The sequence below is a fragment of the Leptonychotes weddellii genome, chromosome 5, assembly GCF_054177405.1.
Source record: "Leptonychotes weddellii isolate Sample4059 chromosome 5, ASM5417740v2, whole genome shotgun sequence".
NCBI lineage: Eukaryota > Metazoa > Chordata > Mammalia > Carnivora > Phocidae > Leptonychotes > Leptonychotes weddellii.
The window spans coordinates 60,698,395-60,726,002 of record NC_138373.1 but is presented as its reverse complement, the minus strand read 5'-3'; the positions used below and the strand labels follow the sequence as shown (position 1 = coordinate 60,726,002).

Sequence of the window (27,608 nt, the reverse complement as noted above, 5' to 3'; positions counted from 1 at the left end):
ATAAGAACTGTATTAGCATAGCAACATTTGTGTGTGTATTCTGAAACAACAGTTTCCCCAAATTTATGCTTTGGGAAAAATTACCCTTATTACATGTGATACAATCTGATATTTTATATTTTGGATTCTGATTAGTGTTTCTCAGGGTGGCAATCTATTAATGGTTACAAAATCAACTCAGTGGGTTATGATGAGCACCTTAAACAATGAAATAGGAGTGTCCACGCAAAGACAGGCTGCGGAATAGTGAAGAAGATAACCACGGTATCAGTCTTTTGGAGCTAGAATTTATATACTGTGGACTTTCTGAGTCTCTGTTTCTTACATTGTTACATGAAACTTCATACAGATCAATGGTTATGGCTGTGGATTCTGGAGTATGGATTCAAATCTTGACTTTGCTACTTAGAGGCTGCATGATGTGAGATACTTAGCATTGGGCACCCTGCTTGTCTTGCGTATCAAATGGAGATAATGGCAGCATTTATCTCATATCCGGTTGCAAGGATTAAGGAGATAATGCAGGGTTGGGTACGTATACGCACCTGGTAAACAGTAGCCATTTTATTTCCATCTTTTGTTTTTCCCTAGTAGTAGAGTTAAGTTTTTCTCAGTTTGCAGTGTAGGACCAAAGGAAGAGCTCTGCAGTAGAGTGCTCGGGGGGCTAGCTTGCTTAGGGACAGCAGATATCAAAGTGAAAGAACCACCCGTGGAAACTGAAACCCCAAGGGCCAGAGTGGAGACGCTTAGTCCCTCTGGTGCTAACCATTGAATGTCTGGGGTTTTATTTTCTTAAAGTAAGAAATTCTTCTTAGAGTTCCTCTCTCTAATATGAACACAATTTTGACCCTAGCTCCTGGCTACTTATTTAGATCAGATTCCAGTTTGTCACAGGAACTTGACTGAATCTGAATGTGTATATCCCCTCAAATTTTTACTTAACATTCCCTGAAGTTCCTCTTTGTTTGGGTACCCTTTCTGCTTGTCAATCTTTTCTTGGCCATATTACTTCTTTCCTACATCTGGTAATATAGGAAGTGTTTGTTTTTGTTTTAAACCTTGGGGTAGCAAGGGAAAAAAATACTGAATAATAAGAGGGGGGAAAAAAAGAAGGCATCTTGTCAAACCATCTTATAGAAGCAAATTTATTCTATGTTAAAAACATTTAATGAATTTTATGTATACTTCTTAACCATTTCCACTCTAAAAAATGAGAGATGACATTTACTTGTGAAACACTCCCATAGGTATATCTAGAATCTCAAAAGAGGATTCCAACTTTGGCATGATATACATAAAACATTTTATAAGTATGTGAACAATGAAATGTGCAATTTAAAGTTTTCTTAAAATTGTTGTTTTACAAAGAAAAATATAAATATCATTATTTTTAAAATATGTAGCACTTTTAAAAAGTGCTAATTTTTCTATAACTCTGCTCTACAGAAAAATATTTTACTCTTACAATTATTTACACATTTCTTACATTATTTGATAATTAAGATCTTGTATAAAATTACATTAACATAAATGTACGAATATTATCCAAATCAGAAACTTTGCAGAACTTTAGATTTTTCCTGAATAATACACATATTTATTTTTAACCAGCTAGATGTCAAGAGCTAAAGACTAATACTCTCCTGTAATCACTCTTTCCTATGAAAATACTACAGTATTTTCAATGAGAGTGTAAACAAACCATTGTTTCAGGTTTTATTTATACTGGAGATGCCCGGCAAAATCCCATGCCTGATCTAGCCATTTGTCGTGATTCCAAATACATTTTTAAAAGAGATCTTTGCTGGGCGCCTGGGTGGCTCAGATGGTTGGGCGTCTGCCTTCGGCTCGGGTCATGATTGCAGGGTCCTGGGATCAAGTCCCGCATTGGGCTCCCTGCTCCGTGGGGAGCCTGCTTCTCCCTCTGCCTCTGTCTCTCATGAATAAATAATTAAAATCTTAAAAAAAAAAAAAGAGAGATCTTTGCTATCTTCAATATTTCCTCCTTAAAGTCTATTTCCAAGGCCTGTTTTTCCTATTATTTTTCCCCCAAGACTGATTTGTGTGAGCCACTTTTAACCAAAACGTTTATCATTTTTCCTGCTTCTGAGAGTAATGTAGAAATCCTATAAGCCAGAAATAAAATATTAATATATTGGTGTTAGTTCTTCGAGCCTTCGTTTTCCCTTGTACTGAGCCATCTTGTAAAACCAGAACTCGTCATTTGCAAGAGCATAAAGAGCAACAAGAAGAGCAGAGACCCAGGGCACAGGAAGGTATGATCACGTGAGTGGGAGGTGGTGGAAAGTTCACACTGGCCAAGAAGTGTACGTATCTGTTTACACAGACCACCGTTTGTTAAATTTAACAGAGGTGAACGGTAGCCTGTAAGTAGCTTCACTGAGCCCAGATGGGAAATCCAGTAGGAAGGAGACACCAAAACCTCCCAGGTGGCGCTGGGACACGGCCGGACAGGCGGGAGCCCGCGAGAGCGCGGAGCTGGAGCCGGAAGGGCGGACTCGAGGGGACGGGTCTAGCCGGCGTGGGCGGGGCCGAGCCGAGGCAAGTCCGGTTGGGGCGGAGCCAAGGGCGGGGCCGGATGGGAGCGGTGACCCGTAGGAGAGCTGACTCCTCCCGCCCGAGTGCTCGCAGGCACCTGATGGGGAGCAAATGGTTGTTTCCACACGTGGAGAACTTTTAATGAACACGTGAGGGAAGGGAGGCAATGTCTGCGGAAAATCTACCTCACAACCCTGGCGTCCGACTCCAGGCCCCTGGGCGACAGCTTGTTTGCTGTGCTCCCGGGGAGGAGGAGCGGTGGGGGCGGGGGGGGTGTCTACGCCCCCTTCCATTGGTGCCCCCTGCCCCGGCCACAGGCTTCCAGCGAAGCTCTCTCAAGCAGCCCCCGCCCTAGAAGGCGGCCACGCAGGCTGTCTGCGCCTGCGCCTAGCGCCTCACGCCGTGGGGCGGGGCCGCCGAGGAAAGGGGCGTCTCTCCCGTCGTCGCGCACGGGGCGGAGCCGTGGGGGCGGTGCGGCCGGGCGCCCAGCGGCCTGACCTCCCCGAACGCCGGGTCCCGTGACGTCACCTCGCCGTGACGCGCACGCTGTAGGAAAACTGTAAGTTTCTGAGGATTCCTGCAGCTCCCTGGGCCTGCGGTGCTCGTCCTGCTGCTCGCATTCCCGGTGTCGGTGGTGGCTGCGGGCGTTTGATTCTTGGGCGATCGGGGAGCCGCCGAACGTGGTGAAGGGACAGGTCCCCGCCCAGAGCGGGAGCGCGCCCTCTGGGGCGGGCGGGACCTGGAGTGCGAGGAGGCGAGGCCGCGCCCCGCGGGGCAGGCCCGCACTTCTACCCTGGGGCCGAGAGGGCTCTAGGGGCCGGCGAGCGAGGACAGGGAAGGAACCGGGAAGGTCCAAATGGGAGCGACCCCCTTTTTTCCCCTTCCCTGGTGAAGGGGCTTAGCTTCCCCCTCAGCCCTGGAGTTTGACATGTGAAGTCTGGAATGGAGGGTTTCTTCAGAGACTCCACATCTAGGCTTCCTTTGGGATCCTGCAAGTGACCAGATCGCTGAGGAAGAGTTGTAAAGATAACCACCTGCTGCCTCAGTTTCCTTTTTGTGTAAAATGGAGGTGAAGCAGCCTCTGGCCTAATTGTCATTCGCACAGAACCAGGAACATTGTGAGAACATGTGAGGTAACACAAGCATGTAAACTTGCTAGGTAAAAGCTTAGAAAGACAATCGTTATCCTGAGAATGTGGTGGCCAATGGCCATTTAACCAAGGTCTTATAGGTAGGGATCTTTTTCAACAGTTCTGCCTCCTCAGCCCCCTCGTAGTCACCCTCCATCTGATCATGGACAGCACTTGAGTCTGATGGGCAATCTGAATGGTTGTCACTGAACTTAGTGGAACAGGGATCAAGAAATGACTGGTGCTCTTATCACAATGTTCTTGACAATTATGAAGTCCTCTTGGCTGGGTTTTTCAGAGAAATATTTTGTCATGTTGGAACTAGTACGTTATACTCAACACGGATACACTGAGTTTTAGGGGTTATTGGTGTGTGGACTTGGAATATCCCATCGTCATATCTGACTTTGAATGTTTTGGTTTGCCGAGGGTTAGTACATTATTGAGGAGTCAGTACTGTAACACTTCTTAAATTTAGAGATAAGTATTTGTTAGGAACTTTGAAGGGAAAACTGTTGTACACATCTCAGGGAGTATTTATTCCAGAGATTGAGAGATCACATTTCTGTAAATTCAGTTTATCCTCCTTTGAGAAGCCTTAGAATTAGAAAGCAGGGGTGCTAGTTTTGGTTCTACCAATTAATAGCTTTGTGTCTAAAGACAAGTCACCCAAATTTGGGATTTTCTTTATCTGTCTAAAATGGGAGATGATGGTGTATTTGCTGTTGCTTTTTCAAGGATCAAATGAGATCACAAGTGTAAGAATGAAAGGCTAAGTATGGTCTTGTTATTAAGAAATTCCTATAGGTCCCCTAGCCTGGATAAGAGGTATGTTTATTCAGAAGTCAGGTTCTGAGTCAGAACTAGAAATAGAGCAGCAGACAAGATAGTCCCCAACCTGGTGGAGCTCATTTTCCAGTGAATAGGCTACAAAGATTAAGTACATAATATTATTTCAGATAGTGATTAAGTACAATGAGGTAAAGGAAGATAAGGGAATGACAGTGGGGGAACAGGGTAGGTTGTCTTAGTTATGGTCTGTTAAGGGAAGGCCTTCCAAAAAAGGTGACAGTTGAATCAATTGAAGTGAGAGGAAGAGCCTGAGGTAAGAACATTTCAGGCAAGGATCATAAGAGCAGTTAAGCACTTACATGGAGCTTACTCTATGTGAGGCAGTCTTCTAAACACTAAATTTTTACATTTTACTTATTAGTTAAGTACTAATATCTCCATTTTTATAGACGAAGAAACTGACACACAGGAAGCTTTGTTCAAGGTTGTACAGCTAAAATGTGATAGAGCCAGTATCGAATTTGGGCAATTTGGCTTCAGAGTCCACGCTCCGGATGACAATCCTGTACAACAGGCGCAACAAAGGAGCAATGGTCTGAGGGGGAAGCTAGCCTGAGGTGGCCAAGGCGTAGCAAGGTGAGTATTTGATCACAGCAAGGGAGGGAGAAAGTGGTGGCAGATGATGTTGGAGGACCAGGCCGGATTATGGGGGCTATGGCGAAGTAATGTTATTCTAGGTGTGGTAGAAAACCACTGGAAGGTTTATATCAAGGAAATGGCATTTGATTTTACTTTTACTGGTTGGAGAATTAACTGTAAGGTCATGGGGGGGGTATCAAAAATGGGGAGGTAGGAGGCTGTGTCTCTACCCTGGATGAGAGATGCTGGTGTCTTGGCCTTGGGGAAGTAGTTGCAGAGATGATAGTAAGTGGTCGAGTTCATGATATGTTTTTGAGGGTAGAGCTACTGGTGTGGATTTAACTAACCTGGAGTGTGAGGAAAAAGAAAAGTCATGACTTCTTAGGTTTTAGGCTGGGAGAACAGTAGTGCTATTGACTGAGCAGGTTGGAAGGGGTTTGGTGAGAAAATCATGATTCTGTTTTGGACAAGTTTTAGATGCCTTCTAGACATAGTAACAGTAATACTAGAGCTAGTAGTAATAGTAAGCACTTTGTAGGCATAAACTGTACTAGGCAGGGTTTTAAGCACTTTTCCATGTATTAATTAATTTAATCCTTATAACAGTTGTATGTGCTAGGGACCATTATAGTCCCCATTTTGCAAATGAGAAGACAGAGGCACAGAGAGGTTAAATGCAACTTGCCTAAAATCACCCAGCTTGCGAGTGACAGAGCCAGGATTCAAAACCCAGCAGTCTGGCTTCAGACTCTACACAGTCAATGTCTGTAACTACCTGTAAGTCAACTTGTTGAGTAGGCAGTTGGATATATGAATTTGGAACTCAGGGCAATGGTCAGAGCTGGAGATTCACATTTATATTTCTGAAGAGAAAGCCTGCTTTTGTTCCTCATCTAAGCCTGGGTTGGCATGGAGGAAAAGAACATAGGCAGTTAGACTGTGCTGACTGGACTTTAATTACTTTGATTCAGTTCACACAGCCAATATCCAATATCCCCCTTCCATGAAGTTCTGTGAAGTGAGGTCTATATCTTTTTTACTTCTCTGTCACTAGTTCCTAATCCAGGGCTGCCCTGTAGTAGCTATTAGGAATGACTTTATATGTGGGACATTTGATTAAGTTTTGGGAGTTCAGAGATGAATAAAACATAGCACTCTTGTTGGAGGAGCAGTTTGAGGAAAAACCTGTGGGAATAAAACCAGAGTAGACCAAATGCATAAATGCATGCTGATCATTTCATTCTGGCCTCTGCAGCCCCCTCTACCCCATATACTTGAGGGATGGGGCATGACGGGGTCGAAAGAGCAAAAGAATGCCTAAGCAATTGCACAGTGAATTTGAGGCTCCCCAAGAGTCCTCTTCAACAAAAGAATTACTCATAATCTTGCATATTTTACTATATTTGCATTAGCTTTATTTGGCAATGATATAATTTTTACCAAATGAAATAAATTTTGATATTTTAGTATCATTGTGGAGTGATGAGTTTTTCCAGTTCTGTTACCTCAGTGTTGACAGGACTTACTAGTGAAATAAGGGAGTTGGCTTGAAATGTTGCATCTTGCATAATGCAGGGTGATGGAGGGGCTGTGTGAGGTATTTAGGCAGGTTTCCACTGGATTAAGTGTATCACGCCAAAGTTCCACATACTGGAGTAAGTTTCAGTTTCTCTGCTGATCATCTCTTTAACATTGAGATACATTTTTTTGTCATGGAAAGGGGATCTGGTGGTATATGTCATAGGTGGAGTTATAGATTACATCTCCTATCTGGAGCATTGTGGAGCATGGAAACTAGAACAATATGCACAAAAATGTGTATCTTATTTCTGTAGATCTTTTTAGGGGTATACTCTAACGTCAATACATTTGTCACAACTTTATTACTTCCTAATGTGAGTATTTCAAATTTGAACCATTAAAAAATTTTATAAAATTACACCATTGTAGATTTTGTGATTAATTTCAGAGTTTTTTCTTGCAATATATAAAATTATATCTTGTTTAGCTTTTTTAGCTTTTAGTGGGATAGTTGATATGAATAATCAAGTCCACCATCATTCTAAATGGGAACCCTCCACAAATATAAATGTAGAAATGTGCCATTTCATTTTGCAGTTCACAAAACCTTAAATCTGCTACCATGGCTTCCCTAAATTTAATGGGGTTGAAATGATTAGTATTTCTTTATCCCACAGCTGCAGCTAGCTTTCCCAGGAATATCAGATATGCATATATGGTATAAAGTATCTTGAAGGGGCTGCTGATTGCTCAGGCTTTGTCATTTTTTAAGTTCAGGCTTAGTGAGGGCAGGTTGATGGTTTAATTGTGCTAGAAAGCTCCCAGTGGGGCAGGCATAATGGTAAGTCTTCCTGTTTGAAGACATGAGCCCCTCTTTCTAACACTGACCATCCTAGATAACTTATAAAATCCAGATTCTTTTAAAAATCTATGTTTACATGAGCAAATTTAGAAACTACTAGATAAGAATACAAATGTAAGTGTATGGAAATTGTCTCTTGTAGAAAATTATGTGTCTAGCCCACTGATAACATGTAGTGGGCACTAAATATTTTTTAACATTTAAACTTCTTATAGTTTCTGTTAGTCTGTTCTGTTATTACCTTCAACTCATATATGTGTGTGTGTGTATATGTGTGTGTGTGTATATACATGTTATATCTCTATATATAATGTATATATAATGTATATATAGATATAACATCTACACTGTTCTGTTATTACCTTCAGCTCATATATGTGTGTGTGTGTATACATGTTATATATATATATAGTGTATATACATACACACACATAGTGTATTCATAGTGTATTTGCAGTAATAGCTGAATACTACTAGTTTGTGTACTTTTGCTTTAGCATTGTAATGTTTGAATATATTTAAATAATGTAAGCAGTTAAGTGTCACTTAAATTTGATTCATTTGATACATGGTTACTTAGAAATTAAGATCTTGAGGCTTGATATTTTCCCCACATAAATAATAATGACTGTTAATTAGTAAGGCTGGGTGGAGACTAAGCTTTAGTGACAGATTAACCAAATTGTTATCCCAAAAGAACATGCAAGAAAAAAGTTCTTAGAGAGGTTTAAGCAAAACAACATGGTGATGGAAGGGATAATTTAACCATAACTCCCTACCATAGCTATAATTCTTAAATATTACTATCCTATAGACAGCATTCTTTTCTTTGGTCCTTATACTGCAAAAGTGCTAGCTTGAAGTTGCATTCTACATAAATGTGATGTAAATACTGGAATATATGGAATATGGAACTACTGATTTACCTCAGTGGATCTCCACTGGGGATGATTTTGTTCCTTCCCCCAAGTCACTCTGGAGACACTGGGGAAATGTCTAGAGACATTTTTGGTTATCACAACTATGTTTGAGGGCATTGTACCTGTCATGTAGTTGGTGGAGACCAGGAATGTTCTTAAATATCCTACAAGGCACAGGGCAACCTCAACAATAAAAAATTATTAAGTTCAAAATGTCAATACTGTGGATATTGAGAAACCCTGCAATATGTACCTTTTTTTTTCTTCCTTACTTTTTTTTTTGATGCTTTAGAGGTTGAGGCAGTAGTTGTAGTGGTAAACACCTGACTTGAACAAAAGATTGTGCTGAACTGCTTTTAGTTTGTTGGAGAGCTGAGCCAATTTGGTTCATTTATTGCAAGGAAAATATTTTTTGTAGCTAATAGCCTTGAATTTTTTTGGTTGCCAGTATGTCTAGTGTTTTTGGTTTGTTTTTAGCTATGAATTTTTTTTCTTAGTAAAATTAATTTAATTTGGGCATTATACAGTCCTGGGTTGTAACAGGTTTGCTAGTGTGAATCTCCTTCATATATTGAATTAACTATCTCACAGTTACGCGGTTGTTTATATATTTCAGAAATTCTTTCATATTAATTTTTATATGTGATTTTCATGAACACCCCATGAAATGTGTAGGGCATGCATTATCCTCACTACTTGCCAGATGAGGAAACAGACTTAGATCAAATGATGTGCTGTATATATTATAGCAAGTTAGGGACAAAAGCAAATCTCGGACTCTCAGAGGTTTTGATGCTTAGGACATTTTTATTTTTTATTTATTTATTTATTTTATTTTTTTTAAGATTTTTATTTATTTGCGAGAGAGACAACGAGAGACAGAGAGCATGAGAGGGAGGAGGGTCAGAGGGAGAAGCAGACTCCTTGCTGAGCAGGGAGCCTGATGTGGGACTCGATCCCGGGACTCCAGGATCATGACCTGAGCCGGAGGCAGTCGCTTAACCAACTGAGCCACCCAGGCACCCTAGGACATTTTTAAAGTTGCTAGTTGTCTCATTTGATCTTCCTGACTGTCTTATGAAAACTGGGAACTTACTTAAGGTCACCCAACTCATAATGTAGTTTTGCCTATTTTCACTGACCTATTCTGCCTCTCCAGATATTCTCTAATAAATAAATTTGACAGTTTCTGGATAAATTCACCAAATCCATGCTTAACCTAACTAAGTAGGTCTCTTGACACTAAGGGAGGAAAAAGTCTCCATCATCTTTGGGTCTCAGTCTGGGCCTAAGCATTAAACTGATATAAGACAGATTAGCAGTAGAAAAACATACGAACTTTTTTATACATTTTAGACAAAGAAACAATAAATTTGTGAAGAATTGACAAGACCCAGAGAAGTCTGGGCTAGGGGTAGTAAATGGTGAAGAAGTAACGAGGAAGAGAAGGATTAGCTTAATAAGATTTCTTTGTACAGGTTTCTCAGCTCCTAGTTCCCCATCTCTGGTGATAAGAATGTCTGCCTTCCTCCTGGTACAAAGGAGGATACCTTTCACATGGGAGTTTTATCTTTTACTTTGAGGACAAAGAGTCAGAGTGTCCTTGCACCTGTTACTTAAGTACCTTTGATTCAAAATAATCAAAATGTCAAAATGGCGTATTTGGGGGTGACATTCTGGTTTCCTACAACACGTAGTCAGATGTTCATGTTGTCACTTGAGTTAGTTGGTAATTCAGTGTTTGTCATCCTACTGTGACTTGAGTGGAATCTTCACTGAGTTTTGATAGAGCATAAGGTAGTGCTCCTTGCTATGGAGAGTTTATTTTTCGAGCACACTTAAGTGCAAAAGCAGTGTGAAGAGATGGCTCTCAGCTGTATTTGAGTATACTTGGGTGAGGCGACCTACTTGGCATGATTCACTTTGCCATTTTGAAAGAGGGATTTAGATTTGGAATAGGACTTCCATTCATTCTAATTTTTAAATTAGAAACCATATTATTTCAGGCTCTCTTACTTTCAAAAACAATATCTACTCAAATATTTGATGAGTTATTATTTTGTTTGAAGATTATTTGATGAAATTCAGTTCTTGATGTGAGTTTCAGTAATTGGAAGAAAAGTTTTTAATACCCAGAAGTGGGATTGCTGGGGCATATGGTAGTTTTAATTTTCTTTTTTTGAGGGATCTCCACACTGTTTTCCACAAGACTGCATCAGTTTACATGCCCAGCAATAGTGCACAAGGCTTCCCCCTTCTTTTCTCCACAGCCTTGCCAACATTTGTTACCTCTTGTCTTTTTGATGATAGCCATTCTAACAGGTGCGAGGTGGTATCTCATTGTGGTTTTGCTTTGCATTTCTCTAATGATGAGTGATGTCGAGCACCTTTTCATATTCCTGTTGGCCATCTGTATGTCTTCTCTGGAAAAATGCTTATTTTGATCCTCTGCCCATTTTTAAAATCAGATTATTTGTTTTAATGAAGTGTAGTTGACACACAATGTTAAATTAGTTTCTGGTGTATAAACATAGTGATTCCTCAACTCTATACATTGTGCTGTGCACACAGCAAGTGTCACCATACAAAGCTATTACAATATCTTGACTATATTCCTCATGCTGTCCCTTTCATTCCTGGGACTTACTCATCCCATAACTGGAAGCCTGTACCTTCCATTCCCCTTCACCCATTTTACCTATCCCCCTACCTCCCGCCCTTGTGGCAAACACCAATTCTGTATTTTTAGGTCTGTAATTGGAAATTTTAATGTTTTCTATAATACATCCACTGGCTGGATGTGGACAATTGATAGTATGAAACTGTGGGTCTGGGACTGAGAAGGGAAGGAAAAAGTTTTTTTTAAGTGCATTTGTGTATTGGGCATGAAGGATTATAATTATATTTAAAAGGTGAAGATTTTCAACTTTCCATACGACTGAATTAGCATAAAAATATTTTTCTTACCTCCGTGAAGAAAAATGCTATATCCAAGTTACCATAATATTTCTAGTATTATTGAGGGGAGAGACCACCATTAAGTATAACTGAAACAGAGCTGGATTTCATACTTGCTAAGCAAGGGAGAGCTATGCTTGCAGAATATAATCATTGAAGCAGGCAGAGATGTATTTAAATAGGGTTTTAAAGAAGCATGGAGTTTTAGGATTGGCTTACTTTCAGTGAGACAATTTAGGGATTGGCCAACTTTAAACTTAGAGTTTGGGGACTGGCTGGCGTTTGAGGAGCAAAGGTACAGAAGCAAGGCAGTTGCTGATCGGCTCACTTCCTCAGCTGAGTGCTTAAGTGGAAATGTTGACTGGAGTTTAAGGATTGATAGACTGGGGCATATTTAAAACCGGTTCTGTGGTTACTTGTTCCCAGCTTGGAATAGAGCCAAAGAATAATCTTTTCCTTTCTTGTAGCTGGAGAATAGGTACTTTTATTTTCCATTGACATTTATGTCAAACATTTATATTAGCAGTTGCGCTAATATACACTTCTGATTTTGCTTTTCTTCTCAAACTTTTAAAAAAAGAAATGAGTGCAGTGACTATCATTTGTTTTCTATCTACCATTCAAAGGATTATGTTATTTGGGACCCAGGCGGCTTCAAGGATTATTTTTATATATAGTTAAAAAGGTAATACGTTATTTATGGAAATACTTTAATGTATTGCTTATCTTTAAACACTATGGTGAAAGCTGTTACTTTTATGTCTATTTTTTTCTCTTGTGGGAGTGCATCTTACCATATGCCTGCCAAAAGTAGTCTTGATGGATGCTGAATTATAGATCTGAAAGTTTGTTGTTTTTGCTGTTGTTAGAGATACATCTAGAAGTGATGACTTTTTGAAAGTTAATTAACAATTATTCTTGTCAGCATTTTAGAAGGTTAATGATTATAGTGTATGTCTTTTATATAAGGTAGGCTGAATTATTTTAGTATCTGTGAATCATTTTACCACAATTATAGTACCATTTTTATAAAGTATTTTGGTTTAATTTTTATTTTATAATATTTTTATTCAGAATGAAATAAAGAGCTGTTTATGACTATTTACTGGAACTCTGACAAAAAGTAGATAATTTTCTAAATTGATCTCTCACAGTAATATTTTAGTTTTAAAAATGTTTTCCTTTGAGATGCTAAAATAAACTCAGAGGACATTCTTTGTATTAGAAGTTAGAGAAGGCAAAATTAGTTTTTGGTATACTTTCTTTGTTGTATTGAAGTTTTATTAAAAATACCCCGTGTACTGTATTTACATATGAAATAAGCTCATAATATTTAAAAAAAAGAATGGGTAGCAGGTATTGTCATGTTTATATGCAGCCCCTGTTTCCTTCCTTGACCTACAGCTTGTGCCATACCTCTCTGCCTTCTAGACAAGTATTATCCAGTGATAAAGCTACATTTATGATTTGGATAAAGCATTTTTATGTGAAAGCTCTTTGAAAATGTGAAGCCTAATTCTTGTATTTGTTTACAGTCCAAATTTCTGACCTGCTATGATAGTTAACCTTAAGAGCTTAATCTCAACCCAGTACTAAAATTAATATATTATTTATGAAGTGCTGTTGCTTAATTACTAAATGATACTCAAACATTTTTATCCTCAACATTTAAATTTTACAAATTTATACTAAGTAGGTACTTAGATTTTCTAGGAAAAAGATAGCTTCGATGCCTGAGTATGGTTACTGGGATTATTTATGTGCTTTATTTATGTGTGTGAAATAATGGATTTGAAATGTGGTTTTTCTCTGTGCATATGCAGTAAATAGTTGGGCTTTTATTGCCTAGTGAAATGATCAAAAAAAGAATCCTAAGTTAGATGATCTTCTGTAGTAAAATGGAAAAAACCCATTATCTGCTAATATAATGGGTATAATAAAATGGTATCTCATAGTTTTATTTTGCATTTCTTTAATTACCAGTGAGCCTCAGTTTCTCTTCATTTACTTGTTAGCCATACAGATTTCACCTTTAGTTGTCAGATTTAGCAAATAAAAATATAGGACAACCTGTTAAATTTGAATATTAGGTAAACAACAAATAAATTTTGAGTATAAGTATATACCCTTGCATTAGTTGGGATATACTTATACTGAATTTTTTTATTGCTTATCTTTAATTCAAATTTAATGGGGCATTCTATAGTTTATCTTTACCTTCTGTAAATTGCTGCTATCTCTTACCAAATTTTTAATTGCATTTCCTGTCTTCTTGTTATCTTAAAGAGTTCTTGGCATACACTGGATATTAAATGCTTTTTTTTTTTTTTAAAGTTGCAAACATATTTTTCCAGTCTCCTGCCTGTTAACTTTATAATGTTTTTTGTTGAATAACAAGTCCTTAATTTTGATGGAGTCAGTTCTTTCAGTTCCATCAGAATTTTCCCATATTGTTTATACTTTTGAGATCTTAAGAAACTTTTATCACTCCAAGGTCACAAATATATCATCCTACTTTTTGTTTCATTAGCTTCATAGTTTTACCTTTCACATTTAGATCTTTAATACATTTGGTGTTTATTTTAAGGGAAGAGTATTAGGAAATGAAGTGAGAGAGGTAATGGAGGGAGCAGATTGCATGGTGATTGTAGGCCGTTGGGAGGACTTTGGTTTTTATGCTCAGTGAAAGAGGAAGCCAGTGGACGTTTTGAACATAGGGTGCCACAGTCTGAAATCTGAAATATGTTTTTAAAAAAATTTCTGATGACTCTTGAGAATAGATTGTGTGAGGTATGGCAGAAACTGTTGTTAATTCTTCCCCAGTATCTAGGATATCCTTTTCTCTGTTCGTATCTGAATCTCTCTTAGAGACTGTATTTTCCAGCTTCCCCTGACTTTAGGAGATTGTCTACGTGATTAGGTTTGGGCCAATTAAATGTGAGCAAAAGTGGTATGTGCAACTTCTGGGTTATCTTCTTAAAGATGAGGTGCTAGTCCTATTCCTCTCTCTATGCCACCCCGCTTCCTACTGACTAGAAAGCAGCAACAATTAGAATGGCAACAGCTGCCTTGAACCCAGAGGTAGACATCCTGTGATGAGGGTGGCAGAGCCATCCCTAGTCAGCCTAGGTCCCCAGATGACCATGGGGGACAGAACCAACTACTACTCACCCTCCCCTAAGCACCGGCCTATCTCTGTGCTATTTCCAGGAAGAGAATAAACTTTCTTGTTTGAGCCGCTGTATTTGTCATCATTTTATCCCAGCAGCTTTCCCCATATCCAATATAGTGCCAAAATTGGTACCCACAGTGGGGTGTTGCCATAATAAATTGCGAAAATGCATGGTACTGGCTGAGTGATTAGCCAGCAGACAGTAGGCACCATGTTATAGGCTGGAAAACTGGTGACACTTGTTATGCTATGGCAGAACACTTAGTGAAGCTGTCACCTCTGATAACTTGGAAGGGCATGGATGTGTCTGTCCAGTTTGTACCTCCAGGAGAGTGGTTAGAAAGACTGCTGTTGGGGCGCCTGGGTGGCTCAGTTGGTTAAGCAACTGCCTTTGGCTCAGGTCATGATCCTGGAGTCCCGGGATCGAGTCCCACCCACATCAGGCTCCCTGCTCAGCAGGGAGTCTGCTTCTCCCTCTGACCCTCTCCTTCTCATGCTCTCTCTCTCTCTCATTCTCTCTCTCAAATAAATAAAATCTTTAAAAAAAATTAGAAAGAGTGCTAATGTAATTTAAAAAAAAAAAATAGAAGGATGGCTAACATGAGTTGACTAGCTGCTTTAGCAAGGAACTGCAAGAGGGTGTAAAGTAAGAGAACAATTAGCTAGTTTGCACTTAGAGGGGGTATAAATTTGCTAACGGAGTTCTGTACGACCGTGGCCTATGCTTCGCATTGACTGAAAGGACAGTGTAATACGGGGTATTGCAGGGTTGGAAAAAATAGTTTCTTTTTCCCGAACAGCAAGAAGTTAGATTCGTTTTTAGGAACCTTCGTCAGATTTTCTTGGCCAGAGCAAAGTGGAAGCCAGGCTAGGCAAGGATCATATTAAGGATTTATCTTCCCACCTGAACCAGTCACTTAAGCTAGGTAAAGCTCCAGTTACAAATACAAAGTCTCAGTTCCCTAGGACAACAAGGGTTTATTTCTTACTTAGGACATGTCTATGGCTCTGTTCCACCATCCTCTACCACTTCAAGCCAAAGGAATAGGCTTTTTGGGGACATTGCTATTCTGTTTCAGAGGGAAGGGAGACATAGCAGAACCAGCTGCTTGGAAGAGACATGTGTTACTTTTGTTCATATTTTATTGGCCACAGCTAATCGAGTGGCTGAGCCTGAAATCATTCAGGCAGAAAGAACATTTTAAGTCACATGGCTTGCCCTGATGTGAATGGGGTGTGGTGGTGGTATAATCATCCTGCCGTGTGAATCAGATGCTCTCAAGTTAGCTAACCTTAAATTGAGGGAGAGAGGGATGCATCTGCCTCAGAGGTCAGCTAATAATAGAGAAGGACAGAATTGACAAGCTTAGCATGTACCATCGGACTGAATTTTGAGTTGTGGTTACTTTCATGTGGCACTGGCTGAAGACAAAGAGACCTATGGAGGTTTTGAGAGGATTATGTTGGCAAAGATACTACAAGTTTAGCTTGCCAAAACCTGTGGTGGTTTGACATTGACAACTAAAGCAATCTTTGACCCCCAAACATGTACCCCCAGAAAATAGGCTATTAGCTCTTTCCTGCCTCTTTGGAGCACATACTCTCTTATGTTCACTTCATATATTGCCAGAAAGGATAACAGAAGAAAGTATCTTCCAGAGACAAAGCCAGGCTCTAGCAGACAAATGGACAAGGGAATCCGTCCCCTTCCTACAGAACCCCCTGCCCCCACCCCCACCCCAGCACAGAACCTAAGTTTAACCAAGGAACTTGCTTCCCTGGTAGAGTGGGGACTGCCATTCCTGTCCAGCAGTATTCATCATTGGTAAGAATAGTATTTGCCATTCTTTTCAGAATGGAAGACTTAATTGCATTAATCTTATTTGTATTCCATTGTATATTGGTTGTAATGGTGGTGGTAGAGAGCAAAGTTACTTAAGTCTGTTAGTTTGTAGGTCATTGGACGGGGACAGAGGCACATTGATATCTGTTGAAGAGGTTGTATGTCACCCAGAGATCTTAGACTTTGAGCTGAATCCAATAACTGGATGGGACTTCAGGTTATCCCTTTAGAAAAGGAGAGGAATGTTTCAGAGTGGGAAGAAGGATGCACTCCCATTTCTGATATTTTGCTGCCACATAGCTCCTATTTCTTAGGCTCCTTGTAGCCAGAAGAGACCACATACCTACGTTTTGGCCAGTGGATGGGAGTGGAGGTGATGTGTGCACATCCACATTCGTATTAAAAATCTGCTGTCTGTCATATTCTTTTTGCTCCGCCCCCATGGATGAGGTGTGGGCGAGCCAGCTTCCATCATACAGGCAAGGGCAGTGCCCCAGGGGAGTGGCAGGACAGGAGAGAGGGAACCTCAGTCCCATGACTACTACATGAGAGGGAAGTGAACTCCTCTTCCGTTTGTGCTGCTACATTCTTGGTCTTGTTATAGCAGTTCAGCCTATATCTTGGTTAATACAGACGGCAGAGATGAAAATAGGAAACAAACATGGGAAATTCAGTTTGGAATTGTTCTTAGTGGTTTTTTTTCACTTGAAGCTTTTCGTTTATATATTTCTGTGAAAGTTTATCTTTCAAATTGTCTAACAAAGAGTTTAGAAATAAACTCCTTTATTTGAACATCATTCCTGTTGTGATTTCCTTTTTATTTCATATGCATAACATATTCTTGCAACAGTTTTGTATCCTGATATTTTCATGTGCTGTCCATTTTCTTTGTTGCTGTAGAGTTCTTACACTTGTACAGTTATTGTTGTTATAGAACATTGGGTTTTTACCATACTTGTATGACTGTTGGCTGCTATGGGATGAATTGTGTTCTCCCAATTCATATGTTGAAGCCTTAATCCCCTGTGTGACTATATTTGGAGATAAAGCTTTTAGGGAGGTGACTAAGGTTAAATGAGGTTATAAGGGTGCTCCAATAGATCCAGTAGAACTGGTATCCTTATAAGAAGAGGAAGAGACCCCAGAGCTCTCTGCCATGAGAGGATACAGTGAGAAGGCAACTGTCTGCAGCTCAGGAGGAGGGTTTTCACCAGAACCAGATTATACAGCCACCTTGATCTTGGACTTCCAGCCTCCAGACTGTGAGAAAAATACATTTTGTTCTTTAAGCCACCCACTCATGGTATTTTGTTATGGCAGCCCAAGCTAAGACAGCCCAGGTTTTTAACTGCTATACCAGATGCAAGAGGCTTTTCTCAGATCCATCAATAGCAAAGAAAACTGCAAAGAAGAGTCCAAAAGAGGAGAACACCAAGAAAGAGTAATGTTACTGAAGCCAAGAGACAAGCATTTTAAAATTGAGAATGTCAATATTAAATTGACAGGTCTAATAAATCCTGAATGAATTTTCAGTTAAGAAGTCATTGTATTTTGGAGAGAGTTTTGTGTTTGCACGAAGTCCAGATTGCAGAGGTTGACTAGTGAATTGGGGGTGGTGGTGGGAGTGGTAGAAATAATGAGTTTAAGCCCTTTTTTCAAGATACTTGGCTGTGAAGGGAAGGCGCAACTAGGACAGTGGCAAAAGAGAGACATCACATGTGGGGGCGTATATTAGGTTCGTTTGTTCATTGTTTTATAATGGGAGAGCTTTAAACATTTATATACAGTGGAGGGAAAGTCAGAAGGGGGAAGTGGAAGATTTAGAAGAGGAAGGTGGATAAATGATGGCATCAGATCCCTTAGGAGGTGGAGTGGCTTGAGTTCTGGAGCCCTGGTTGAAGGTTAGCTTTGGGGAGGATGAGGGGCATCCTTCCTCCACTTTCTCAGGAAGGAGGTAAGAGTGTGGTTGTTGGTCAGGGGTGGAGGAAATTGAGGGAGTCTGACCTAATAACCTCTCTTTTGGTTCTGTGGAGATGTCATTTGCTGAGTAGAGGGAAGACTAGGAAGCTTGAAGAAAGTGATGGAAGTTTAGAATTGATTCTGTGAAATGTGAGAGAGGGAGTTGATTGGGAGCCCACAAAGAGACTGATGGGCAGCAGCAAGCAAGGGCCCTGTTGAGATGGGAGACCATGCATTTGCAGAGTCTCTGGTCCACTTGGTTGGGGCTTTTATGGCATCAATCTCTAGTCTGGGTGTGGGAGTGGAGAAGTAGGTTCTTAGAGTGGTTTAGGGGGAGGACAAGCCAGCAAGAAAGCTATGTTTAGGCAAGGGAGTGGGCAAAGCTGGATAATCAGATCCTAGGTTTATAGTGGACAGGAAGTGAAGCTTGGAACATGGCTGATGGATCAGGAAAAGAATAGAGAGGGCATGGGGAAAAACTGGAATCTTAAACATAATTAAGATCAAATATGATTTATTCATTCTTTCATCATTCATGCAATAAATATTGAGCATTTATCTTCCAAACACTGTTCTCTGTGGTGTGGCTCCTTAGATCAAAACAACGATCGAAACCAAGTCCCTGCCCTGTTAGAGCTTACTTCTAGAGGGGAGGTAGAAAAACATATATATGAAAATGTTAAAAGGAAAAATGAAGGGTAAGGGGGTAGAGAGTGATGCTATTTTAGATAATGTGAACAAGAAAAGGCTCTTGGAAAAGATGACCTCTGAGCAGAGACTGGAATGTAGTTAGGACACAGCAATGGAAAGAGCACCCCAGGGTATGCAAACAGCATGGCAGAGCCCTGGCCCAGAGCTTGCTTGAGGAGTGGCCAGGTAACTGGGGAGCATGAGTGAGGAGGAGAGTGGTAATTACTGAGGGCTGTGATACTTCAGGGCTACAGTAGGACCTGGGATTTTATTCAAGGGTCATGGGAAAGCCATTGGAAGGCTTGAATCAGAGAAGTGACATGATCTGTTTTACTTTTCTGAAGGCTCATGTTGGCTGTTTTGTGGAGTTTTGATTGGCGGTGGCAGGTAAGGAATTGAGAGATGTAGAAGGGTAAGAGATTGTAGCCTGTAAGTAGCATATTGGAGTTTAAGATTTCAGAGTTGAATGCTTCTGGGTGAAGGATCCCATTGCTGCTCTTTTAAGCAGACACACCCACTCCACAATAAGCATTATATTCAGTGGATAAAGGTCTGACCCCCGACCCTTGGCTTCTGCCGCACCCTTTCCTGTTTTTGACTCTGCCCCTCACCAGCTTCATTATTCATTCTCCCATTTTGTCCTCACCAGTCTTTCAGATGTGATGCGCACTGTTTTCTGCCGAGCCAAGACTTCCTCTAGATTTAGGTTTACAGACCTTTTCGTTGGAGTCTGATTTTAGTCTTTGAAAAAGTTCCCTGGAAGCCCGTGATGTAAGACAGGTGAAAGCAGGGGAAATGGAAGCCGGCAGTGCTGTGTTCTGCCCACTTAGTGCAGTTGCCTGACTCCCTGAAGCAAAGCCCAAGGCTCTCAGTTCACAGTGTGGAAGAGCCCCGCACTGATTGTAGCTACTGCCTCTCTCGTAGTATGCTATCTCCGGGATCACCTCGGGTCACCCTCTCTGGGTTCAGCATGTGCTGCCTTCATCTGCAGGCACCTAGCTGGCCAGACGGCAGCATACACACCCTGCGTTTACAAAGTGGTGTGTTGAGGACACTCAGAACTATGAGGTAGGCATGGTACATCGTCCCCAGTGTTAGTTTTACTAGCTGTTATTTAATTTACTGAATCTGCACAGCAAAAATGAATGTAGTTCTAATTATAAACCATGAGATCTTTCTCAACAAATTCTTTTATTGACTCTAATTAAAAATGCTAACATTTTTAAAATAAGAAAATAGGTATATTATAGTTTAGAATAACATTTGTGTGGACAAAACACAAGGCCAAGAAATATAAAGTTTGTGTGGGCCATTTAGTGCTATGCCTTCAGTCTCCTGGGGATATTTAGTCCCTCTGCTTTGCATTAAAGTTACTTTGATAGACCAGGTTAGAACTACCTTTTTAGGTGGTTGGATTTGTAATTCTGTGTTTCTGTTTTTATGTTTAATTGAGCTATCATAACATTTTTATTCGTACAGGTTAGGAACTGGCTATGATACAGACATTGAGCCTTCAGGCTTTTCTGGTTAAAGGTAAAAATAGGAGTATTTTCCTCTTTTACTCGGGTTTCATTTTGACAGATGTCATTAAAGTAAACATTGCTGCATTATAAAAAGGATTTATAAGAACCAAGTGATGGCCTAGTAAGGTCAATACTCAAAACAAGGTTATCCTGGGCCACAAAGTAAGTTTGACACTTTGGATTTTTTAAAAAAATAGGATATCCCTTGCATTAAAATCTGTAATGTTTCTTCTTGAGAGTTGAGGGTGGTTTTTTAAGCACTAAGATAAATTTCTTTGTTTGGATGGTTTGCCATTAGGAAATTGATTTAGCACTAGGGATTTTGTATAACACTGCCAAATTATAAGGTTAATGAAGTCATGTTCACAAATGCATCCTGAGCATAGCACCTGCCACATAACACTTAATAACTATTTTTTGAGTGAATGAACGAATCATCTTTGATATAATGTGGAAATAATACTACCTGGTTATTGATACGGGCAGCATCAGGGTTGAATGAGGGCGCCATCCTGGGTGTGCTGTCAACAGTGTTGCCATGAATATATGGCCCCTTTAAACTAATAAAAATAGGAGCAGAGCTGTAAGTTGTTGTTTTTTTGAGTCTGCCAGTTTTCAAGTCTATTTAATCATATAAAATGCCAATTTTACCAGTAAAATGGGGATAGCAACACAGACTTTGTTTATTGAGCTTACGTAGCTGCCCTAAGATTAGATGAGGTATATAGAGTGGGAGAAAATACATACATTAAAATCAGTTATCTGACAATGGACTTGTATCCAGAATTTTTAAAGAACTCTTACAACCTGGTAATAAAAAGAGCAACACAATTAAAAAATGGGCAAAGGACCTGAATAGACATTTCTCCAAAGAAGACTTATAAATTGTAAATAAGCTCATGAAAAGATGCTCAACATCATTAGTCATAGGGGTAAGCAAGTCAAAATCACAAAAGATAGCACTTCATACCAGCTATTTGGTTATAATCAAAGATAGATAATAACAAGTGTTGGTAAGAATGTGGTAAAAATTGGAATGAACGATCATACATTGCTGGTGGGAGAAAAGGAGGCAGCCACTTTGGAAAACAGCTTAGCAGTTCTTTAAAAAGTTTAAACATAGAGTTACCATATGTTACCCAGCAATTCCACTCCTAGGTCTATACCCAAGAGAACTCAAAACACACATCCACATAAACATTTACACACTAATGTTCATAGCAGCATTATTCCAGATAGTTAAACATAGAAACAACCCAAATGTCCATCAGCTGATGAAATGGATAAGCAAAATGTGGTGGCATATTTTTCACACAATCCAGTGGAATATTGTTTAGCATGAAAAAAGAATGAAGTACTGACACATGCTGCAACATGGATGAATTTCAAAACATGCTAAGAAGTCAGACACACAAATTGCCCTATGTTGTATGATTCCATTTATATGAAATGTCCAGAATAGGCCAATCTATAGGGACAGAAAGTAGATTAGTGGCCAGGAAGGGTTGGAGAAGGGAGATGGGGAATGACTGCTAATGCATAGAGAGTTTCTTTTTAGGATGATGGAAATGTTCTAAAAAATTGTTTGCGGTGATGGTTTTACAACTCTGTGAATATACCAAAACCAGTAAATCATCTGCTATGAAAGGGTTAATTGCATAGTATGTGAATTACATCTCAAAAAGCTATTAAAGAAAAGAATAAATGAGGTAATGTGTGGGAATATACTTTGAGCTACTTGAGAAGATATTATTGTAGTTTGACTGTGAGGCCTTTAAATAGTAGCAGGATGACTTAGATATTTTCCCTTGCTTGCAGGTCTGTGATTTTTATGCCATGACTCAACTTTATAAGGCTGTAACTCAGCAATATAAAATATTGGGAATGTTGAAACATTAAATGAAAACTGCTTGGCTTACTGTTTTTATTTAATAGGATTTTCTGAATCTGTTAATTAGCAATAAGTAGAATGTCATTAAAGAATTAGGTTTTTGAATTACAAAATTTTAGAGCTGGAAGAAACTTTAGAAGTCATGTATTCTAGGCCCCCTCATTTTGTTTTATAAGTGAGAGAAACGAGTCCTGTAGGGTAACTAAGGTTAACTAAGATGTCTTAGGTCACAGAGTTGTGTAAATTCTAGAACTGAGTCAGCGTTCTTTCTCTTGACTACCATTGGTTTTGGTGCTGTGATGGTATTAGCACTAATAATACCAATAACAGCTATATAAATGTTTCCCCGTATCCTAGGCATTCTGTTTGGTACTTTATGTATATATTCTTGGTTACACAGATACCGTAGTTGATTCATTTTACCTGGTGTTAGTTTCCTATTGCTCCGTAACAAATTAAGAGAAACTTCATGGCTTAAAACAACACAAATTTATTATCCTACAGTTCTGGAGGTCAGAAACCCAAAATGGGTGTTACTGAGTGTTGGCAGGACAGCATTCCTTCCTGGAGGTTTTAGGGGAGATCAGTTTTCTTGTTTTTTCCAGCTTCTAGAGGCTGCCCACATTCTGTGGCTTGTGGCCCTCCTTCCATCTACAGAGTCAGTGGTGGTGGGTCAAGTCTCACAGGCAGTCTTTGGTTTTGACTCTTACACTTCTCTCTTTTCCCTTTAAGACCCTTGTGGTTCCTGTGGGTTCACCTGGGTATTCCAGGATAGTCTCCTTATTTTAAGGTCAGTTGATTAGCAACCTTAATCCTGGTTGCCATGTAACATAATGTATTCACAGATTCCAGGGATTAGGATGTGGATATTCTTGAAGGGGATTTGGGTGCCTACTGTGCCTACCACATTCTGTTAAGTAAAGAGATTTAGGATCAGAGAGGTTAAGTAAGTCATTCAAAGTGGCAACATGAGCAACGAAAACGCCAGTGTTTTAACCCATGACTGTTATTTAGCATATCTTTCATGATTACATGGTCTTTTCCACAAATGCTGTTTCATCCTGATCTGGCAAAGTAAATAGGACCCTGAGCAGTGTTCAGATAGTAAATAGCTCTTTCTTACTAAAGTAAAATCACATTTCCTTTAATAGTATTAAGAAACAAATTATATTAATATGGAACAATTAAAAGCATGGTGGAGGAGTATATTTATTGTTATGGAAACATGTTTATGACTCATCAAGTGTTTCAGTTCATTAAGCCCCTTCCCCCACTCCTCTCTGTTCCTTAGTTCCCTTCTGTCATCAGTTCTTCCTTCTCCAGCCCTAGCTGCCCCAATTCAGATTGCTGTCCTGCAGATTCCCTTATTCCTTTGCACCTCTCTGATCTCTCCCATCTGGTAAAGCCAGAGGACTGGAGGAGCCCAACTAACTGCCTGTTGGTTTCGCCTGAGTGATGTATGCAGCAGCCTCATTTGCCTGGCAGCCTTCCCACGTGCCTCTGTTCTCTTACGCCCACAGCACACCTCCTCCATTCTTTCAAACCTTACCCCTGACCGGTGTCACTTGCCATCTTAGCCCTTTTCCCTGGAGTGGACCACTGTTGAGTGTTGCTTCCTTTCAGGAACACTCTTCTCTTGGCCTTTGGCCCACCATCCTTTCCTGCATTGCCTTTTCTCATTCTGGCTGACCCTTTTCAGTCTTCTGTGTTCGTTCTTCCACTTTTACCTGACTGCTGGAAGAGGAGCTCCTCAAGGTTTCTTATTTTTCTCACCTTGTACTTCTGGTTTTAAATATGATCTATTTGACTGCGTCTCCCGTATTTATTTCTCTAGCGTACGTTTTCTCAGCCTCAGCACCTAGTGACATTTTAGATGGGGTAAATTTTTGTCAGGGGGCTGTCTTGTGCACCGTACGATGTATCGCAACAGCATCTCTGGCTTCTACCCACTAGATGCCAGTAGAACCCCCTCTATCCCACAAGTGGCAACCAGAAATGTATCACACATTGCGGAGTGTTTCCTGGGGGGCAGAATCATCCCCAGGTGAGAGCCATTTGTCTAGCCTAAAGCTCTTGTCTGAGGATCTTGAGGATAATGCCTTTCTGGCAGCTCCCCTGGAATGTCTCCTAGGCATCTCATATTTAACGTGACCAAAGTAGACTCCTGTTATTTCTTTCTGGTACACTCTTCCTCCAGCTTTCCTCATTTCATTTATGGCCTTGCAGGCCATTGGAAATACTTGGCTTTTATTCTGAGTGAATTAGGGAGCTATCAGAGGGCTTGGGGCTAGGAAATGATAGATCACTATTGAGAAGAGACTATGAATTAGAAGGTTGAAGCAGGAACACTTACTAAGAAATGCTGTGGTGATCCAGGTAGAAAGATGGTGTAGTAGCTTGGACCAGGGTGGTAATAGAGGGGACGGTAAGAAGTGGTATCTTTGGATTAAATCTTCAATACAGATATCCCTTGGAAGAAGAATACATTGTATTATCATGAGATTAGTATCTTAGAGTGATTTGTTTATCAGGTATTTGCTGAAAACTTCCAGGAAACAGGTTTTGGTGGATCAGAGTGAGAAGAGTGTAGCCAAAGCCCAGGAACTTGTGGGGATACTTGAATGACTTCAGGCCAGAACAGGCAGTAAAGTGAGAGTCTCCACAGGAGGAGTAAGGAGGAAGTCCAATAAAGCCAGGTACACTTCCCAGTCTTCCCTGTGGCAGGCCCTATCGCTGTGAAACAAGTACCTATGGCAGGGTGGATAGAACAAATGGAAGTCAGGAGATTTGCCTTGACTAGACATTGGAAGCAAGTCATCTTGGGCTATAAGCTAAAGTGAGGTGGCCATTGGCATCTGGGGTGTACATTTTGTATAAGATTGCCTTATATGTAGTGGAACACTTCAGATCTGTGGTTCCTCACTGGTAGCAATGTGTGCTCCCTCATTGTGACATCTAGAATGTGTCCTCCCCCCTCCAATTTCCAAACTCCCGTGGGAGTCAGATGTGCTCAACGGCAAACCACTTGACCGAGCCCCCCTTTCTAATTTTAAAATTGCCTGCCATAACATCAAGTCAAAAGGCTATGGCAAGCCAAGCCCTCAAAGAAAATGCAGGTTGTTTCTAGTTTGGGGGACGTAGAAGGTATAGGACTGAAATGTTGCCAGCAGTACTTCAAAATTAGCCCTGGTTTTTATTGCTGATGGATCCCTTAAGTATTTTGTGTCCTTATATGTGCCTTAAAATATTAATTCTTTTTTCTTTCATAGAGGGTGTGGCTGTTTCAGGGCCATCTCTAAACATAGTGCATAGGACACCTGCTCCAGCTGTTCTCTTCCCAGCATTGGTAGTTAGGTAAGGGAATTTGAATAGAATAAATGTCCAATGTAGGCAATATCTACAAATCAAATTATTTTTCTAATTCTTGCAAACAAATGTTCCAACATCTCTTTTTAGTCATGAAACTATATTTTTGAGCTTTGGATGTCATGTAGTTGTAAAACTTAGACCATGCAAAGAAATGTACATTGAAACTTTTTAATAAAAAGACCTAAAAAAAAAAAAAAAAAAAAAAGAAATGAAGAGTTTGTATGCAAAGGAATTCCTTAGCTGTATTTTGGCAAAGGGAACGGGAGTAGGATAGATGGAGGGAGATTAATGGCTATATGTGAATGTTTGTGTACATCATGTCTTTATCAGGTCTAGCTGGTATCAAGAGCTAAATATTTTTACGGTCACACTTTAGAAAACTCAGTAGAAAATAGAATATAGGGGCTCCTGGGTGGCTCAGTTGGTTAAGCGTCTGACTCTTGATTTCGGCTCAGGTCATGATCTCAGTGTCATGAAGTCGAGCCCCACGTCAGGCTCTGCACTCAGTGGGGAGTCTGCTTCTCTCTCCCTCTCCCTCTGCCCCTCCCCCCATGCTTGCGCGCGCGCGCGCTCTCTCTCTCAAATAAATAAATAAATATTAGAAAAGAGAATGTAATATTTATCAGATTAGTGATAACTCAGTAACTCAGTACGATAACTCAGTATTGGAGCAGTGAAAAACTCACCAAAGAATCGGTCAACAGTGTGAATATATAACATTTAAGACCTATAGATCATAGACTGGGGGAAATGCTTGTATCAGGTGTGACTAAGGGTTAATATCTGTAATACCTGAAGAGTTCTCTTAAACTTAATGAGGAAAAAAATATCAAGACTTAGTACATACATGGACAGAAAATTTTAACAGATGAGCAATACAATTAGTATTAAAAATGTTGGAATATGTTCATCATCACAGGTAATCAAAGAAATGCATTTTAAATCTACCTTGAGTCACCCTTTCTATTCTCTTGAAAGTACTGGAAATTAAAATAACTCCCAGTTCTGGTGAGGTTTTAATGGAGTGGGCACTGTTCACGTTTAGTTGTTTCTTGTGCTGTACTCTCAGCCACTGCCTTTCTCTGTGTGTGATTTTAGGTTCTTATGCCTTGTCCATATTGCATTTCCCCCCTCTTCCTCCTGACCTCCTGTTGACTTCTCATCCTTTGAGAGCAGCACTCAGATGGAGCGGCATCCCACCCCACTTAGCACTGCTGGTGAGCCATCCTTGATGTGCGTTCAGCACTCCACTGCAGTGCTGGGTATATGCGTCAACCCCTGCCACTTGAGTTGGGGTTCTTGAGATTAGGGGTGGTCTGGTGTCTCAGGGCCTGGCACACAACAGTTGTTCAATAAATGCTGAACTAAATTAATGAAACTTGATGAATGTTTTAATGAACTACAGGTATGTCAAGATGATAAAATAATGTGGTCACTGAAAGTATAATTAGGAGTATAATCTATGGCAGAATTTTATAACTGATTACAAAATGGTATGTTTAGTGTGATTTAACCACATTTGAAAAGTAATATGCAAAAAATGAAATGTTAATGATTTTAAATTACAGATAATAATTCTTTATTATATAAAGATAAGTTTTTTAAAAATTTTTTATTGTTATGTTAATCACCATACATTACATCATTAGTTTTTGATGTAGTGTTCCATGATTCATTGTTTGTGCATAACACCCAGTGCTCCATGCAGAATGTGCCCTCTTTAATACCCATCACCAGGCTAACCCATCCTCCCACCCCCCTCCCCTCTAGAACCCTCAGT

At 40.0% G+C, this 27,608-nt stretch overlaps 1 protein-coding gene across 15 annotated transcripts in view; it reads left to right on the top strand.

Annotated features, from left to right (window-relative positions):
• The first annotated feature begins 2,855 nt into the window (after positions 1-2,855).
• Positions 2,856-27,608, top strand: part of ZNF438 (zinc finger protein 438) — a 178,253-nt gene continuing 153,500 nt past the window's right edge. For 3 of the 15 annotated variants that reach the window (XM_031017392.2, XM_031017387.2, XM_031017388.2), the window contains exon 1: positions 2,856-3,118. The gene's annotated coding sequence lies outside the window, so the exon portion shown is untranslated. Of the gene's footprint in view, positions 3,119-4,930; positions 5,118-13,518; positions 20,579-27,608 lie in introns of those variants that run through there. The other 12 variants (XM_081820806.1, XM_081820813.1, XM_081820808.1 and 9 more) reach the window with 12 other exon arrangements.